At 37.9% G+C, this 20633-nt stretch overlaps 1 protein-coding gene across 3 annotated transcripts in view; it reads left to right on the top strand.

The window, feature by feature from the left end:
- The window catches only part of LOC145666534 (zwei Ig domain protein zig-8-like), a 721413-nt gene that overhangs the window by 182565 nt on the left and 518215 nt on the right, over window positions 1–20633 (top strand). Inside the window, exon 2 of one of the 3 annotated variants that reach the window (XM_081733839.1) lies at window positions 2407–2479. The exons of the other annotated variants lie outside the window; for them this stretch is intronic. The gene's annotated coding sequence lies outside the window, so the exon portion shown is untranslated. The remainder of the gene's footprint in view (window positions 1–2406; window positions 2480–20633) is intronic. 3 annotated transcript variants of the gene reach the window in all.

Below are 20633 nucleotides of genomic sequence, written 5' to 3' on the forward strand. Positions count from 1 at the left end.
GAATATTAAGATTAAAAATATTCAGTGTTTCTTCCACTGATATAGTATTATTCTTGATGCTCACTGTTTTACAACGATCAACATTATTCACTGTAGAATACCAACAAGTCTTTTTGTAATAGTGTATTATAGTTAATGTTTGTTGTTTTACTATAATTGGGTCTCTTTCCTCTATAGAACACCAAGTAGTGTTTTTTCTAATAACGTATTATTACGCTCAGTGTTTTCACGCTATGTTGAAAACAATGCTTATAGCATTTCTACTGAATCAAAACCGCTCTCTCTGTTCCTTAATTTTTGTAAATGGGTTTCGTAACTATACTATAATAAAATGTCTTTTTTCTAATAACGTATAATAATTAATTATTGTAAAATTTTGCAAAACTCCTCTCGGAGAAACGTTATCTCTCATAACTGGGAGATGATTGCCTGGGCTTCTGAAACCCCCTGCCATGGCGCGGCATTGGAGCTCTTCATCTCCCAATGAGAAATAGAGTTTTTTGTTCGACAGTCTATGGAGAAGTAATCCTTTATGACCCGGCCGAGAAAATAAATTATTACGGCTCCGAACAGGATTTGAACCTACGTTAGCAGCCAAATCTCTGTTCTTTAGATTGCTGCGCTACATGGTAAAGACGAAAGATCATTGAATAAAAAGATATTTAACAAGTAGAGCAATGCCATCAACAAGCTTACGAACCATTCTTTTCTGCCTGTATTTTACTGCCATCTGTTGGTCTGATTTATAATTACATGCACTGTTGACAGAGCGAAAGAACGACTGAAAAAATGTTTAACAAGTGGTGCAATGAAGCAATGCCATCTATTAGCAAAATTATCAATCATTCTTTTCTGAATGTATTTTACTGCTATCTACAGGTCTGATTTATAATTACAAGTAGTTACAAAACGCTCGTTACATTTATCCCCTCTTCACCAAAGAACTATGGCTAATTTGTTTATCTAGAAAATCACTTAACTTTAAAAATGGAGGACATAAGAATCACATTAGCGGTCAACAGTTAGAGTCATCTGGTTTGTTCTGTAGAACCATTACGAGCACCTCTGTCACTCGCTGCCAAATAGAACTTTGACCCCTAAATTTCGAAAAAAAAACATTTCTTTTATGTATCTCGGTGGGTTAATCACGAATCTGAAACTGCCGACTCGCTACGAGGGCATTTTCACCCATAAAACTGCACTTCCCAGTTTATACTGAATATATCGGATATCTAAGTCATGGATGTTATTGCACTTGCAAGTAGAATTAACTACACCCTTATTTCTACTTTGTACACCCCTGAGTTTCGAATGAATTGTCTTCAAAGATACCAAATGTACTGTTGCTTTCTGCGCTTAGTGCGTATATCGGAAATCTAAATCATGGATACCTTTGAATTTCTCAGGTAGAGATTGGTATAGCTCTAAAATTTTGCACATTCACATGTACAGTGGGCCACAGAAATTCTTGACGTACAAAGTCCGTGAGTTAGACAACCCAACTAACGCCCAATACAAGATTAATTACGCCTGGTAGTAGCTAGCACAGCAGCATAAAGTTGCCCCACCTTTTAAGAACAAATCCTAAAGAGTGTTTTGTGCAGGAGTGAGGAGAAGCGCTGGCTGACGAAATGACAAAAGGGGGTATTTCGATACTTGTACTCACAGTAAACAGCACAATACCAGAAAAAATATATCTACGGACACCAGAGGAGCCGATGAGAAGATAACTTAAATAACTTTATAATTAACTCAAATGAGGGATTACAAACAAGTTAACTTACTTAAAATGACTATGCATATATGCGTATCAACTAATATACAGATAGATTATGAAGTATATGTATTAGGTTATTCTTTTAAATAAACATAAAGCCTTGCGCTGAGTTTTGAAATTATTAACAATACTCCAACCTTCAAATCAATTAAAGTATGGGTCGACCATTCGGGGTAAGAGCCCGCCCTCGAATGAAAATTTTGCGTGTCTCACAGGGCCTGAGCTCATAGGTTCCGGCGCCACTGATTAATACGTAATATTACTTCGAAAGAAGAACTTGTCCGATTTCATTATTCGTAAAATGACTTTTGAAACTGCTAAACATTGGTATGCAGTAATTTATTTGTAAATATTAAAAATGCAAAATTCGATAACACTCAAACGAGTTGGAGAACCTATCCGTACTAAGCTTATTTCCCCTTAGGTTGTAAATAGAACTGAAGGTTCTTGATTTGAATAATATTTGTGAAAATTTACACATTGAGACACAAGGAGAAAAGAGGAGAATATAGTGTCAATAAACAATTTAAAAATGCACGAAATTAACGGTAATTATCAAATATAGAAACATTAACAGAAGTAACTCTGTAATTCGTTTTCACTATTCATTTTTCTTCCTTTATTTTCAGGATTACATCATCACTGAATTTCTCCACTGGAGATAATCTTTCATTTAGCAGCATGCAACTGGAGCTTAGAATTGTAAGTGAAACATTTTAAAAATTTATAAATGGGGAGGGGGAGACTCGAATTCGGGCCACCAGTTTAGAAAACCACAATGCTAAACACTCAACTAAAGCGTTACTTATTTGGGCGCGATTAAATGAAGAGCCTTTTCTGTTCGCTTAAAACACTGGCTTGTTATTTGTCCAATACAAAACACAGGAATATGTAATTGAGAACGCGGAGGGTATTATATCACTGTATTCACTAAATTATTAACATTTCAGATTTTAAAAAAATACAAAACTCCTTGAATTTGAATGAAATACGGCGCGTATATTACACTCGTAAACAAACTAAAGTCAAATCAATTACTGTGTAGTAATCGTGTGGCTCCGTCTCATTCGTGCTCGTGCTTTCGAGCAGTTCAGGTCGCAAAGCCTGCTGGGAGCATAATTCATACGATTTTCACACATTGATAGTGTGGTGAACTTAGTGGCATCTTTTTCTGCCTATTTAGGCTCGTACGTTTAATATTTGCGGTGATTCCAATTTCTGTGTCTAGTGAATTTGAGCGTCATGTCTTAGAAGAAAGAATTACAATACAAATTCATGTTTGATAAGCGTTATCGAAGTTCTCGACCTAATTCCAGTCAAGTGTACCAATGGCTGTTGGAGAAGTTTCCTCGTCTGTTTGACCAAATTTGTGCTCTTCAACTTCATGAAGAAACTTTTAGTATTTATATTAAGTTTAAATCAATCAAAGATTATGACCAGTTTGCCTCGACAGTGCCTGAGACTGTGACCTTTAATCACATGGACGGTAACGTAAGTACAGTAAGAATTTTACCGGCTGAGGATCCTGTTAAATTGGTGAGAGTTTATGATTTTCCATTGGAAGCTCCAGTGCAATTATTGGAAGAACATTTTCGTGCCTATGGATTGGTAAGGCGAGTAGAACGACAGTATTGGGCGGCACCGTTTCTTACAGGCATTGACAGTGGTGTGCGGGTCATACATATTGAGCTAACTAAGCATATTCCCTCTAGATTGATCGTTCAAGGTTACAAAGTGAATGTTTCATATGAAGGTCAGCCAATTACTTGTTTTTTTGCCAGAGCACGTCACATACCGTGTCTAATTGTCATTTGAAGAAGAAAAATAGTGCTATGGGGGGGAAACCGACCCCGCCGCCAGTGATTATGACTGAATTGGGGAAGGTATGGCGATCTACTCCGCTTCCGGCTTCTTCCGATCATGTAAGTGACAAACCAAGTTTCTCTAAGACTGGGTTTGCAAAGGATAACAGTGTTCCCGATGAGTCTCAATTTCCTGCTTTACCAACGAGTTCCGTCGCGCCTTTACCATTACCAACCATGTCGTCAGTATTGGAGGAGAAAAAATCTTGGTGTCTGAGCAACAGCCCTCCGAGTCGTCTCTGGTCTCTACGATGCATTCGGAGAATCTCAAGAATGTAGATGTGACCATGTGTCCAAGTGACCCCCCCCCTCTCACAGGGTCTTGATCCTCTTAGCAATTCCGTCATATCACCCAGTGCTACGATGATTGCCGTTGATCCGGCTTCCCAACAAAAACGCCGAAGGGTATCTAGATCGACTACAAAAAAGAAAGAACATACAGCTGTTGTTGGTGGTTCTCAAGGTGCGATACAGTCCAAGTCACGTGATCACAGCCTCAAAAGCCGTGCTACGTCCGATTCCGAGATATAGCGTGCCTGCGTTGTGTGTTTGTTTTTTCTTTTTTCTTTTTTGCGCCTTCAGTTCACGAGTTTTTTTAGTGGCATTGAGTTGTCTGTTTAGCGAGGTGAAGCTTTCTTTTTCCAGTTTTTATGTGCTATATATTTCTTTTCTACTGCAGTGTCTTTCTATGGGTGATACAAGTAAGTTTTTGTTTGTATTGCTGTTAGTGTTTTTGTGTGGAAGTATGGCGCAGATCAATGCTTTTACTTTAATTACTCTAAACAATAGAATTAGTTCTGCACAGAACTTAGCGTTATTACAACAATTTATTGAACGGAATCCTGCAGACGTTTATTGTTTAACTGAAGTAACTTTTCATACATTTGACTTTCTCTCTGAATATAATACTATAGTGAATTCTGAAAAAACCACTGGTGTCGCGATGTTAGTACGAAAGGGTCTACATTATGATAGGGTTATGCTATCTCCGGATGGGAGAGCCATCCGTTGCTATATTAACGGTATATGTATTATTTGTTTATATGCCCCTAGTGCAGTGTTTCCCAACCTTTTTCAACTTGCGGCACACTACGGGTGTTACTTGGATTATCGCGGCACACTTATTCCGTCTTATGCAGAGTCGTTTCGACGTATTTAGTCGGACTCTTTATTATGGTGCTAATCACGCCACAGAACGACTCTGCAAAAACCCATTGATATTATTTGTAAATATAAAACACAGTGGTATTTTTCTATGATTATTGATCTCCTTCTCACAGAGAAGAAAGCTCGATCACTAGTTTTTCGCCCGTGGTAAATCGCTATGCTTATTTTTCACTCTAATTTAAAAAAAGAAAACAATTGCAATTGGACTCAGGTTTTTAAAAATACGCTTTCTTTTTAAAAACTGGGTCCAACCTTCTACTAAGAAGGAAGATCATTAAATAACGAACAAACAAATCTCTTTTCTTTTAAAACATAAATGTAGCTAATTTGTCGAAAAAATTGAATGATATTTTAAATTTTAAAGTTACGAAATAGTCTGCAACAATAAAGAAGCAATAATGGTCATAACAATAACAAATACTGTTTTCAACATTCGAAATATACATAATAGTAACCCGAAATGAAATGAAATTTTGAGTTTTACGTCCCACGGTTATGCCGGTTAGGCTAAAGGAGACGGTGATAATGAGTAATGAATGAAATGGTGGAATGAAGAAAGTGGGAGGAAACGGGAGAACCCCGAGAAAACCCACGCACACGGTGTTTGTCCACCACAAAGTTCACTTGGCGGGAGCAGGGTTTGAACCCGAGACCCCTAGCACCAGAGGTGAACGCTCTACCACTAAGCCACCGCGGCCCATAATAGTAACCCGTTATGAAACTTAAAATTGTAGATTCATAGTAGAGTTTCATAGTAATGTGAAACACAAATATACATTTTTCCCTACGTTTTACAATTAGATTGCTATAAAATTAATAATTTTGTTTCTATTCCTTGCGGCACATCAGCGGCCTATTTACGGCACAGCAGTGTGCCGCGGCACACCGGTTGGGAAACGCTGCCCTAGTGGTTTTCTTAAAACACGAGAGAGGGAAGATTTTTTTCCAGTGTCATTCCATCGTTATTACCTCCAGGTCTTACTTATTGTTTATTCGCCGGCGATTATAATGCGGTGATCGACGCCCGTGATTCGCTCACACCATCACCTCCCTGTCATGCCTTAGTTGAGTTGGTGAGAGTTCTTCAGCTCCATGATGCTCTTCTAGCATCTCACTCTAAGCATGCAATGACGTACACCTGTACTACGACACAAAGTCGCTTGGATAGGATTTACGTCGATGCTCGCTTAAGTAAGGCTGTCCTCGCTGTCCATACACGGCCTGTATCGTTCACAAATCATGCAGCTGTCTTAGTTCATTTTAAGCTGCCTTTTTTTCTTCCGGCGGGAAGGGGACGTTCCTTCTGGAAAATCAACAACGAAGTGCTGTTAAGAGAAGACACTGTTGAAGAGTTTACCGAGCGTTTTAAGTACTGGTGTAAAATGCAACATTATTTTCCAACGGAGGTTGCGTGGTGGACTACTTATTGTAAACCCAAATTCCGTAGTTTCTTTCAATGGAGAGGGAAATTGTCCCAACAGCACGATCGTCAGCTCTATGAGTTTTATTATAGGGCACTATGTGACCTCTGGGCTGCACAGCCTTCCCTACTTAATCTGGCTTGTATTAACGATATTAAACGTAGAATGCGTCAAATCGATACTCGAGTATCGTTGCAGGCGTATTTTTCCGACGATCTATATCATTGTTTTCCGGAAGAATCGTCTTCCTTGTATCATGTAGATCGCCTGTTTCGACAACGACGAGCTACATGTATTGAATCGTTAGTATTGGCCAACGGCGATACCATTTCCGACCCTTTACAGATCTTACAAGAATTTACGCAACACTTTATAGCCTTCACGAGCGCATCGCATTTGGATTTTCTTTTTGCTCCTGAGTTTCTATCAGCCCTTCCCCAGCGGCTGCCTGCAGACGCTTGTCAGGCTCTAATGCGCCCAATTACGGCTGACGACATCTTGGCGGTTCTCAATAAGTCTAAGGGACGTAGTTCTCCCGGCATAGATGGCTTGAGTGTATCTTTTTACCGTCATTACTGGCCTATTCTTCGTGGTACCCTTGTGACACTTTTTAATTCGGTTGTCTAATGTGCCCTTTCATTCTAATACTGCGGTTGTCGCACTTATACCCAAATCGTCCAAGGCGACGGTTGTGGCTGATTACCGCCCTATCTCTTTATTGCCAGTTGATTTGAAATTATTTACTAAAGTTCTTACAGCCCGATTACGACCTATCATACAGAAATTTATCAGTCCGTATCAAGCAGCCCTGCACGAATCGAATAACATTCAATTCACCCTCCGTACTCTTCGAGACCTCTTTGCATACTTTCAGTCTCGCGGTGTCCCAGCCGGAGCGTTAGCAGTAGACCTAGAGAAGGCTTATGATAGTGTCGATCACAATTTCCTTCGTCTAACCCTCGACGCTTGGGGTTTTCCCGCAGCTTTCTGTCAAGTAATTTCGAATTTATACACCACCGCCACGTTTCGTCTCCAAATTAATGGACATCTATCTGACCTCATTCCCTTAAAGCGAGGTTTGCGCCAGGGCTGTAGTTTAAGCTCTATTTTGTTTTCTTTAGTTATAGACCCTCTTCTCAATCGTTTGGCGCCAGTGTCTCCCCCAGGCCCTACACTTTTTACTTGTCAAAACCTCTATTGTTTCGCTGATGATCTGACTATCACAGGGGTCGACGCAGTTGCTCTTCAGGGTGTCTTTCCGGTTCTCAAACGATTCTCGCGTTGCTCTGGACTTCAGTTTAATGAAAAGAAAACTCAAGTGTTACAATTTCATGGCTTTCAGTTACCCTCTCCTACCCCAGGTACGCAGCCTATACCGCATGTGACATCCTTAACTATTTTAGGCATTCCATTCACGTCCCTTCCCACTCCCCATTATGAAGAAGTTTGGCAACCTCTTCTTAAGCAAATTCGAGGGTTGTTCTTCACCCTCCGCTTTCGTCGACTTCATTTATGGCATCGCATTCAATTTATCAATATCTACGTGGCATCTAAATTGTGGTATAGGGCTCGGGTATTTCCCCTCCCTGAGATTTACGCCAAAAGATTTGAATCTCTGTTCCTTTGGCACATATGGCGGGGTTACTATTTTCGCATCCCCAGAACTGCCATTTATCTCTCACGTTCCCGCGGTGGCCTCGGTTTAGTTCATATCCGTCTCAAATGTCAAACTCTCTTCATGGCAGATTCCTACGTGGGTCTTTCATCCGTCGATTCTATTACGAACCATTGGTTTAGTTGTTTTTGGCCGGAGTACGCTCACCCTGTGAATCCCCCTTTTATTCAATTTGCCGATCAGTGTCCGAAATATGTTTTGATCTTTATTCGATATTGGATTTATACCGGGGTGCCTTTGGTCCCTCAGCAGCACAATGCTCGCTCATTATATTCTGTTCTCTTCACATTGTCCTCTCAGCCGACTCCGTTACGAGTAGTACAACAGTCTCCACATATAGAGTGGCAGCAAGTGTGGGCTAACATTTGGAACCCAATCTTACCTTCCTATATGCAAGTGTTATGGTTGCAAGTAGTCCATCAACTTATCCCAACACGTGCGCGGCTTTATGCAATACAACGAGCACCTGATGCTTTGTGTAATATATGTCGTTCTGAAGACACTTTGGCTCATCGGTTTACAACATGTGAGGGAGCGCCAGTGATATGGAACGCCTTGCAGGTGATGGTGGGTCGTATCACTCGTCGTCCGAGTGCACAGTTTCACATTGATCATCTGCTCCTGCCGGACTTTCATTTTTTCCCCCACTAAGCATCGTACAGTGCTTTTCCTGCTAGCCAGCACTTTATTATATTTCCAGCGGCATATCACGTTACTGGATGCACGCACTTACTTTGATTTTCTTCAACGTACACGCCGGAAGTGTTATTCTCCGCAGCAGGAAAGGATTTCTTTTAGTAGGTTTTTAGAAGTGCTTTTGTCATGAACTAAAGTTTCTCTCTCGTTTTTTATTTATTTATTTTTTTATTTTTTTATTTATTTATTTATTAGTTATTATTATTATTATTATTATTATTTAAATATTCATTTATTTATTTCTAGTTCTCTGCATTTCTAGTTGTAGACCCAGAATTGGTGATTTTTATATTTATGTCTAGTGCTTTTCTTGTTTAGACTCAGCTAGTTGAGTCCATTTTGTATTTTTCAAGAAGGTTATAATAAAACTAGTGGTACAGTGGTCAAGGCGCTTGACCAATAATCTGAAGGTAGTCAACTCTTAACCACGATGGACCAGTACTTTTTTTTACTTGAGAATTTTCGGTGGCGATTGATCAGCGATGACACATGTTCTATTATCTTCTGATATTTGAACACTCGGATGTTTCAATACTTGAAGTATCAAATCTTTAGGAATAACAAAAGAATTAATAATAATACACTAATAATAATTATTATTATTATCTTATAGAAGATTAAAGTTATGAGCTTATTATCAGTCAGTGCATAACATTACAATCAGAAACGTGATATTTGGCAAGTATTTAGGTTTTGTTTAGTGTTGCCCTGAACGAAATTTCTCATCTCATTTCTAAAACAAAACAAAGAAAATTGAGACGAGAATTAACATTTTACATTCGAGACGGGACAAGGTTAACTCAAATTATCGTCTCGCTTTCCAAATGAGAATTGAGATGAGACGAAAAGTATCGTAAACATTTCTCGTTTTATCTCGATTCTCGAAATAGTGTATGTCCTTCTTTAAGTAAAAATTGTTTTCTAGACTGAATCATATATGCTATTTTGTTACTTTGTATTTCGAGCTCATTGAATTTATTATGGTCTGTGTAGGTATTTTTTGTACCAAAGTTTTTATTATTACTTCTGCATATCCTAAAAGTTAGTTTATTATATGCCTTACTGTTCAGTGATATTCAGTTACTTTTATTGCAGTTATTTTAATTAAAACGTACAGTAGAATACTTTCTACATGAAACTATTGTGGAACGCTTTCGTATAAAATTTTCATAATTGCAGAGGTGTGCTCTGGAGGTCCGCACAAACTCCCGAAATCCCAACCTCTGTGTAATTTTTGTCAAATTTTAGGGCAACTTTAAAAATGTTAATACAATTATTATTATTATTATTATTATTATTATTATTATTATTATTATTATTATTATTATTATTATTATTATTATTATTATTATTATTAAAATTACTGAAGATTTAAGACCTTAACATTACGACATATTGCAATGTAAATAAGCATACTGAAGGGTGATAGGAAAAGAAAAAGAAATATAAGAGATACTTTCGAATAATTTGTGTCCGAAAGGAAACGAGGGGCAGAAAGAAAGTGTCATCTCCTGGGCAATATTAATTTCAAAACTTCGGATGCTTAAACAGAAACTAAGTGGGATTTGTCTTCATCACGATACATAGTAGGACGCGAGTTTGAATTGAGTTATTTTTACAAACCAATCCACTATCCATTTCGCATATATAGAAAGTGCCACCCCCATCATAAAGAAGAATTTTAAAAGTTGCTATGTGACGTTCTGTTCATTTCCAGGAAATCCCGTTCACCTCGCCACCATGTATTGCAGTAATACAAATCTCCTCATAAGAAAGAGTAACCAAAAGCTTCTTCTAGTTTTTTATTTTTCACGCTGATTCTTGTTTGCCTCATTTTATTTTGTTTCATCCTTCCTTAATTTTTTCATTTCTAGTCTCGAATTAGGGGGGGACGGTGCCTGCTTGAAAGCCAAGTACTAGTATAAGTATTATTATTGCAATTACAAAGATTAATATTCAAAAGATGCCTACAGTTCTTTTTTCACTTAGGGATACTCAGCTGAGGTAAGTAAACAGAAACAAATGAAAAAGAAAGAATAATGGAGGCCTTGAAAGTAACACGTTGACAAATTCACCCGTGTTCAGGAGGATATTTTTAAATCACGCTCGACACTACTCATAGCAGCTAAATACGCGGGTCTGATTAGCTATCCGTTTTTCGCCACATACCAGAAATACAGGGTGCGGCACGTAAAACCGGCCCGTCGTAATATTCTGGTATATTGTGTATTTGGCAACACTTAAATAATATACCTTCCTACCAAGAGATGGCGTGTCGAGGTTGGGTCGACTTACGTGACCTGCAGCAGTCACGTACAGCCGCAGCCAGTGAAACTTGTCGAAACCAGTTGAGAAAAAGGTCTCGTTGTGTTAAGCCGGGTGAGTGTCAGTGTGTGATAATGCCGTATACGATACCGGAGCGTGTTGCCATTGTTGAAGGGTTCATTCTCACTGGATCTTTTGTGAAAACAAAGAATTTGTTTCGGGAGAAATTTCCAGGACGTTCTGTGCCAGCAAAAAGCACCATTCAGGAATTGATTGAAAAATGGCGGCGTACAGGATCGGTTCAAAATGCTCCCAGGAACAGACGACCATCTGTCTGCACACCTGAATTAAAGATGCAGGTGGAGGAGATAATGACAAGAAGTCCTCGAAAGTCAACCAGAAGATTGAGTCAACAGGTTCATTAGAGTGAGAGAAGTTGCAGACGTGTTTTAAGGGGACTGAAGTTAAAACCGTACCGGATAAGTGTTGTGCAAGAACTGAAGGAGCCTGACCTGCAGAAGAGGGTGCATTTCTGTTCATGGCTGTTGAGCAATGTTGCCAGTGGTTTCTTGGATCCACTAATGCTTATCATGAGTGACGAGGCGTGGTTCCACCTGCCTGGGTACGTAAATTCCCAAAACAACCGGTATTGGTCGACAGAAAATCCACACACAATCCACCAGGTACCCTTGCATGATGAGAAGATTGGTGTTTGGTGTGCCATTTCCGTCACACGCGTTATTGGGCCCATATTCTTTGAGACGACAGTGAACAGTGACGTGTATATGGGAATCCTGGAGGAGTTTTATACACACTTGACTGAAGAGGAGCGTCAGTTATTTACTTTCAGCAGGACGGAGCAACATGCCACAAATCAGCTGCATCATTGTCCCTTGTGCATGAGATGTTTACACCAGAGAGGACAATCAGCAAAGGTTTGTGGCCTCCTCGGTCACCAGACTTGTCCACGTGTGACTTTTTCTTATGGGGACTGTTAAAGGGAAGAGTATACGAAACAAATCCACACACAATTGAAGAACTCAAGACCAGGATCCAGGATGTCACCAATAGCATTATAAGACAAGAACTGACAAGGGTATATATGAATCTCCTCAATCGTGCTCACATGTGTGTTGAAGTGGGCGGAGGACACTTTCAGCACCTGCTGTGAAGGCTGCTGTGAAGCTGAGTAGTCATATTCAATACATTACATTTCATTTATGTGTTGTAGTTAATCATATTCAATACATTACATTTCATTTTATGTGTTCACTTTACGGGCCGGTTTTATATACCGCACCCTGTATAACAGAAATCCAGGCGCTATTACTGGCGGTCTTCGTGTCGATTGTACTAGCGCAATGGGCTAGTAATTATAATTGCTTTTGGTGAAAGTTTAAGCCCGGGCCAAGGAATTTTTTAAAATTTTTTTTAAATTTTCATAACACTTTTTTCATTAAAATAAGATGAATAATACTCAAAAAAGTGATTCACTTACGTTACGCTACACGAATCCATAGTACAAGCAGTAATAGTAGTAGTAGTAAGAGTAGTAGTAGTAGTAGCAGGAACGGGTTAGAAGCCCCGCAGTGCTCGTTTTGTTCCACCTTTACTGCCATGATATTAATTTAACCTAAGCTGCTTCTTTAATTTTCTTCTTCTTTAATCCCAACAAAGTGACAATTCACTTCTATTACTGTAATGCACAGTACATACACCATAAGGTTTGGATAATTGCAAACTGCAAAAAATCAGAAACGTGTATTTAGTTCCTATACGCAAAAGGGAAACGAATATTTCTTTTTTTTTCGTTTTCCGTGGAAAAACTGTTTTAGAGTGCAAAAGCCCCCACCAAAAATTGTGAAAGTTGATGCCAGAAAGACAAGAAGAGGTGAACTAAAATGAATGTAATTGTGCACAAATACTGTATACATAAGACGAGGGAATATGTGTTTCGATTTTCCTTTAAAAAAGTTGGGTGGGGCAAAAACCCTTCCAAACCTTTGAGTACGAATTATCAAAGGTGCCAATAACTATACGTCAGAAGTGCCTAAAGGATATGGAGAATTGCAACGAAACATTTGTAGGGACATTACGCAAAAAGTAAGCTAACATGTGTTTTTATTTTGTGTGGAGAAGCAGTGTAGGGGCCAAGACCTCCTCCGGGAAAATAAATATAATCGTAGAAGTACAGGAAGGAATGGATCAAAACGAATGAAATTGTGTGTAGACATTGTATATGTAAAATAAGGCAATTCGTGTTCCCCAATTGTCCCCTTCCGATTTGCTTCAAATTTGGCACACCAAGAGTAAACAGAAATCGACACGTGTTTTTGTTTATGGGAGAAATATTGTAAGGGTTAAAGGCGCCCCCTGAAATACTGTAAAATACGCCATAGGTAGGAAACAGCTAGTGTTAAAGTAGTGAACTTTTACCAATAGATAGATGACCTATAAGTTAGTATCAATACAGTGAATTTCGTGTGTGTCCTGCTTCTACCCTTAAAAGTTAAACTTCGAAGACTAAACATTGCGCACTCTAGCGTGGTACAAACAGACAGACAAACGAACAATTGCCACATAAAGAAAAACATGTGTCGACTTATTTTCTGTTTACTTTTGATGTGCCAAATTTGAAGCAAATCGGATGGGGACAATTGGGAATCACTAATTGCATTAATTTTACATATACAATATCTATACACAATTTCATTCGCTTCGATCCCTCCTTCCTGCACTTCTACGATAGTACTTGCTTTTTTCGGATGAGGCCATGGCCCCAACACTGCTTCTCCACACAAACTAAATATATATGTTCGCTTACTTTTTGCGTATTACCTCTACAAACGTTCCGTTGCAATTCTCCATATGCTTTAGGCACTTCTGACGTATAGTTATTAGCCCTTTTGCTAATTCGTAATCAAAGGTTTGGAAGGCTTTGCACCTCACCCAACGCTTTTTTAAAAAGAAATGAAAATCGAAACATATTCCCTCATTCTACGTATATAATATCTGTGCCCAATTACATTCACTTCAGTCCACTTCTTGCCTTTAGGGCGTCAACTTTCACAATTTTTGGTGTGGGCTTTTGCACTCTAAAACAGTTTTTCCGCAGAAAATTAAAAAAAGAAACAAATATTCGTTTCCTCTTTGCCTATTGGCTCTACACAAAGCTTCGTTACAACACTTCATAACCTTTAGGCTCTTCTGACATACTGTTATTAGCAATTTTGATATTTGATGATCAAAGGTTTTGTGGAATCCGTGCCCACCGAACCACTTTTTCCAGGAAAGTATGAAATACGTACTCCCTTATTTCGGGTCTTGAGTATCTGTGCACAGTTTCGTTCGTTCGATAACTTTTGATTTTCGGGTGTCCAATTTAAAACTTTTGGGTATTCCCCCTCTCTAAAACCGATTTTTCCGCAGAAAATAAAAAAACACGTATTCCTTTATTTTTGAGTATTGTCTCTACACAACGTTTCGTTGCAACTCTTCATGTCCTTTAGGCACTTCTGACATACTGTTATTAACACTTTTGAAATTTCGTGATCTTTGCGTTTGTTCCACGATTAGGTTAAGGAAGTTCATGATTATAGCAAGTGAATTATGATGGACGAATTAGTGGAAGGAGAAAGTGGGAGAAAATTGGAGTGTCCCGAGAAAGCCCGCGAGCACGATGTTGTCCAACTCAAGCTTACTTACTTTGGGAACGAACCAAGTATCCCACCATCAGATCAGAGCTGGAGTGGGTCGATGGGTCAGTGGATCAAGTGTGTGGAGTTTTCTGAGTGGGTCAGTTGGTCGTGGGTCAATAGCATGTGACCCACTGCGATCCGCAATCCACCATGACCCACTCTGATCTACCGACCCACTCTACTTACTGCACTGTAGACAGTATCTTCTGAACAGTATATCTTTTTCGCCCTCGACCATAGCCATAGGAACTAAATACACGTTTCTGATTGGTTGCAGTTTGCGATTGTCCAAACTTTCTGGTGTATGTATTGTGTATTATAGTAATAGAAGAAAATTGTCACTTTGTTGGAATTAAAGAAGAAGAAAATTGAAGAAACAACTGAAGTTAAATTAATATCATGGCAGTAAAGGTGGAACAAAACGAGCACTGCGGGGATTCTAACCCTACTACCACCACCACTACTACTACTACTGCCTACACTATGGATTCATGTAGCAAAACTGTACGCGTAACGTAAGTAAATCACCTTTTTGAGTATTATTAATATTATTTTCATAAAAGAAGTGTTACGAAAATTTAAAAAATTAAAATAAAAAACCGGGCTTGAACCTTCACCAAAAGCAATTATAATTACTAGCCCATTGCGCTAGTACACTCGACCACGAAGACCGACAGTAACAGCACCTGGATTTTTCTTATATTTCTGCTACGTGGCGAGAAACGGATAACTAACGAGAACCGCGTATTTAGCTCCTATGAGTAGGGTCGAGCGTGATTTAAATATATCCTCCTGAACACTGGTGAATTTGTCTACGTTTTACTTTCAAGGCCTCCATTATCCTATCTTTTTCATTTGTTTCTGTTTACTTACCTCAGATGAGTATCTCTAAGTGAAAAAAGAACTGTAGGCGTCTTCTGAATATTGACATTTGTAATTGCAATAATGGCAATAGGATTTATACTACTACTTGGCTTTCAAGATACACAGCCTGTGAGTTTTCAGGGGAGCTGACTACTGAAAAAATAAATTGTTGAATCACTATAATACAAGTATATATATATTTATATAGAAAATGGATGTAACTCTGTGTGCCTGATCGTCACGGCCAAATTGTAAAGTTAAATGAAATGACCTTTAGAATATAGATAGGCCTTAATCCAAAGTGGGATGTTATCATATCACTTTCATTATAATAATATCTTAAGGGGTAGTGGGGTATCCGAATTCTTGCGAAACAAATTGACTATCTCACAAGCCGTTAAAATTATTGAGCTTAAATTCAGTATATTAACTGTTTATTGAAAATGAACAGAACGTCACATAGAATCTTTTAAAATTCTTCTTTATGATAGCAGTGCCACTTTCTATATATGCAAAATTGATACTGGGTTGGTTTGTAAAAATAACTCGATTCAAACTGAAATTCAGACTCTGATTAGTTAGATTTTAACATGATTTTATTACAATTATAAACTCTTTAGTCAGTAAAGAAGAGGCCGTGGATCATGTGTCAGAGTTGATGTCGATGTCTTTTGGTGGGTGGTGGGACGATTGGTGGTGGGTCAGAGTGGGTCACGGTTGGTGGTGAGTCGTGGTGGGTGAGAGTCGGTCCTGTTGGATTTTGGGTCAGAGTGAGTCACGGTGAGTGGTGGGTAATGGTGGGCCGTGGGTCACGATGGGTGGTGAGTCAAGTTGTACATTGTCACACGTCATCACTGCCACAGATAGTTCAGTTGTCGCGACCCCGTGTTCGATTCCAGGTGGGTGATCCTTTGAAATTGTATGTCCTTGATGTATCTATGTTCGTGTCCCTGTCGTTCAAGGTTACTGAAAATAACTGTAAAACAAGTATTACTAAGTATATTAGAGACAAGTTACGGAGATACTTTCGATGAATCAGAAAAGAAAATGGTCTGAGGCATCAGATTCCAGTTAAGGGGTCAAATTACTTTTAAAACTAGTTCCTTCTTCATGTCCTTGCGTGTTTGTATGTCTATTTTGGTTTTCTAATTTAAATTTAAAGTCTCTCAAATATAGTATTTTATCATAACCGTGTTTCGTCGTTATCGTAAACGTGTGCAATTTGCTACATACACGAATGTTTCTTGACTCTTACTTAACAGAGTAGTCTTAGCTTAGTGGCGTGAACAGTCGTTTCGTAATGCAGAGATCCCGGGTTCGATTCCCGCTGCAGTAAGTTGTTTTTACCAAACTACAATATTCATACTTCTGATGTGTAATAAAATGAAAAATACCCAATTTCTTTCTGTCTTACATGTTAGTGGAAACGGCTTTCTTCGCAGAGGAAATGCTGTACTAGCAATATGACGTTACATGTCTGTCAACAACCTTGATTCGTTCTGTAGTAGAACGTAACGTGGTTAGCAAACAATTCATGAAGGATCATGCCTAGGGCCTAGTACGGGTCATAAATGCACCTGAAACGATACTGTTTCCTAACAATTATTCCGAACGTCTTCCACTATTACTCCTACTGCTAGAAATAATATTTTCGTTCGCCATTTCCAACACGATCCATACATCCGTTCAACCAAAATTTGTAAATAGGAACTATTCTTTTTTATACTTGTATGTATATTTTCTTAAAATATCAATATAACGCATACATAATCCAAAATCTTTTATCCAAAGAAAGCGTTTTACTTTGTATCGTGATGAAGAAACATCCCACTTAGTTTCTGTTTAAGCATTCGAAGTTTTCAAATTAATATTGCCCAGGAGATGACACATTCTTTCTGCCCCATCGTTTCCTTTCGGCACAAATTATTCGAAAGTATCCCTTATCCTATCTTTTTCTTTTCCTAACAACTTCAGTATGCTTATTTACTTTGCAATAGGTCATAATATTGAGGCCTTAAATCTTCAGTAATAATAATAATAACAATAATAATAATAATAATATTAATAATAATAATAATAATAATAATAATAATAATAATAATAATAATAATAATAATAATAATAACAATAATTGTATTAACATTTTTAAAGTTGCTCTAAAATTTAACAAAACTTACAGAGAAGTTGGGATTTCGGGAGTTTGTCCGGACCTCCAGAGCACACCTCTGCAATTATGAAAATTTTATAAGAAAGCGTTCCACAATAGTTTCATGTAGAAAGTATTCTACTGTACGTTTTAAGGAAAATAACTGCAATAAAAGTAACTGAATATCACTGAACAGTAAGGCATATAATAAACTAACTTTTAGGATATGCAGAAGTAATTATAAAAGCTTTGGTACAAAAATACCTACACAGACCATAAATTCAATGAGCTCGAAATACAAAGTAACAAAATAGCATATATGATTCAGTCTAGAAAACAATTTTTACTTAAAGAAGGACATACACTATTTCAAGAATCGAGATAAAACGAGAAATGTTTACGATACTTTTCGTCTCATCTCAATTCTCATTTGCAAAACGAGACGATACTTTGAGTTAACCTTGTCCCGTCTCGAATGTAAAATGTTAATTCTCGTCTCAATTTTCTTTGTTTTGTTTTAGAAACGAGATGAGAAATTTCGTTCAGGGCAACACTAAACAAAACCGAAATATTCTTGCCAAATATCACGTTTCTGATTGTAATGTTATGCACTGACTGATAATAAGCTCATAACTTTAATCTTCTATAAGATAATAATAATTATTATTATTAGTGTATTATTATTAATTCTTTTGTTATTTCTAAAGATTTGATACTTCAAGTATTGAAACATCCGAGTATTCAAATATCAGAAGATAATAGAACATGTGTCATCGCTGATCAATCGCCACCGAAAATTCTCAAGTAAAAAAAAGTACTGGTCCATCGTGGTTAAGAGTTGACTACCTTCAGATTATTGGTCAAGCGCCTTGACCACTATCCCACGATTACTACACAGTAATTGATTTGACTTTAGTTTGTTTACGAGTGTAATATACGCGCCGTATTTCATTCAAATTCAAGGAGTTTTGTATATTTTTAAAATCTGAAATGTTAATAATTTAGTGAATACAGTGATATAATACCCTCCGAGTTCTCAATTACATATTCCTGTGTTTTGAATTGGACTACTAACAAGCCAGTGTTTTAAGCGAACAGAAAAGGCTCTTCATTTAATCGCGCCCAAATAAGTAACGCTTTAGGTGAGTGGTTAGCATTGTGGTTTTCTAAACTGGTGGTCCGAATTCGAGTCTCCCCCTCCCCATTTATAACTTTTTTAAAATGTTTCACTTACAATTCTACAATTACCAATTACAGCTATCTATATTTGTTTTCATTTTTAAGGGGTGGTAAGGGACTTTTAACTCAGCCCATAACAATGAGGTGATTTACGATAGATTACAAGAAGGATAGTACATAGGAGGTAGGTCTAGGTGAGTAGTATCAGTGCAGTCTGACATACGAAAAAGAATGGTATCCACCTGACCACAGTATACACAATTAGCAGAGTCAAATCGATGATTAGAATGAAGGCGAGAATTGGTACGATATAATTCATGATCAAATTAGAGTATCCAGGCACCACGAATATTTGACGATAAACGTACGCTTGACGTACACTTTGTACACTTACACTTCGCCAGAAGATTGGACATTCCTAGGATGAAAGCTGGTTTAAGTACTCAACACGAGAAATAACACTTTGAAATAATGTGGTATATAGGACTTAGTTGACATCGATAAGGTAGCACTTGACTGTTAAACATATTCCCATGCGTAAATAATCTCTGAACATACAAGGTGTCCCAAAAGTAATGGTAAAAAATGAAACCACAGATTCCTGGCACCAAAACAAGGAAACAGTATATACGACATATAGTTCGGAAGTGGACAGGAGCGGAGCTAGACAGTTTTGAATATGGGGAGAAAGGAACTTCACACTTAGGTAATGGAACTAGCCGATTTTGCAAAACCACATTGAAGATACGTGTGAACAGTTACGCAACACACCTGAAATGATGGAATGAATTCGAAACTCACGATTAGCAGGTTTTCATAGATGTTGGGGGACAGCACTTTTGAAGATCTTCTCTAGGTTACGTTTATTGTTAGCACGTATGGCCTAGTAGTTTATTCTGTGTAAGATACTACGTTACAAATACAGCATGACATTTGATCTTACCATCTCTTTGCAAGTTTATATCTGGTATACCACTTTCCATTGTATCCTGAGATTATGCAAGTATGCTAAGTGATCTTTACTTTGCCTCCCGTTGTAGATGTTCATGCAATCGTGCCATGGATAACAACGTTTTTCTGTATGGTTTCCATCTTTACTGCACCGTTTCATTACACCTACCGTACAGACATTCGGTGAATCCCTACATGAAGTATGGAAAATTTGTGGCGTATTTTTGTAACATGCCCTTAACATGTCAAGCCGATATGATTTTTATGTCTTTCTGAATCCGCTTTCTAGCTCTGATCATTATTCCGCTGACAGGTGTGAAGTTTCTTCCCTTCCCCTCACACACACACACTCGAAGCTGTCTAGATCCGCCCCTATCCATTTCCGGAATATATGTCATATAAAAATTTTTTTCTTGTTTTGGTCCCAGGAATATGTGGTTTCATTTTTTACCATTACTTTTGGGATACCCTGTATATGAATAAGGTGGAGTACTGTTCTTTACAAAAACGGTCCAGGAGGAACATATCGAAAGTCTGATGTGAGAAGTGTGATCTGCTCCAGGGAGATATGAGAAATTTGAAAATCAGTATCAAAACATTACTTAAGTCCAATACTGGTACAAAGGACTTTGCGTTCTTATCACATTATTAAATGGTAAGACATCTTCAAAATATCTGCGATAGGTAATATTGCGTGGGAGTCGAAAGTAAAATCCACCCATCCACCCATTTTCTTCTCATAGTATACCATTAAAGAAAATAGCTACATACAACAATTTAGAAAGAATGTAAATATTAACAAATCAAATAAATAAATACTTATGGAAAATAACAAATGAAGTTCGTAATATCAAATTCAAGTATTGATATTTACTTTTTCTACTAACAAGCAAGGTTTTTCACGTGTCACACTTCGATTTGCTTGAAACTCC

Source organism: Thermobia domestica, chromosome 12 (genome assembly GCF_964235325.1).
Source record: "Thermobia domestica chromosome 12, izTheDome1.hap1.1, whole genome shotgun sequence".
NCBI lineage: Eukaryota > Metazoa > Arthropoda > Insecta > Zygentoma > Lepismatidae > Thermobia > Thermobia domestica.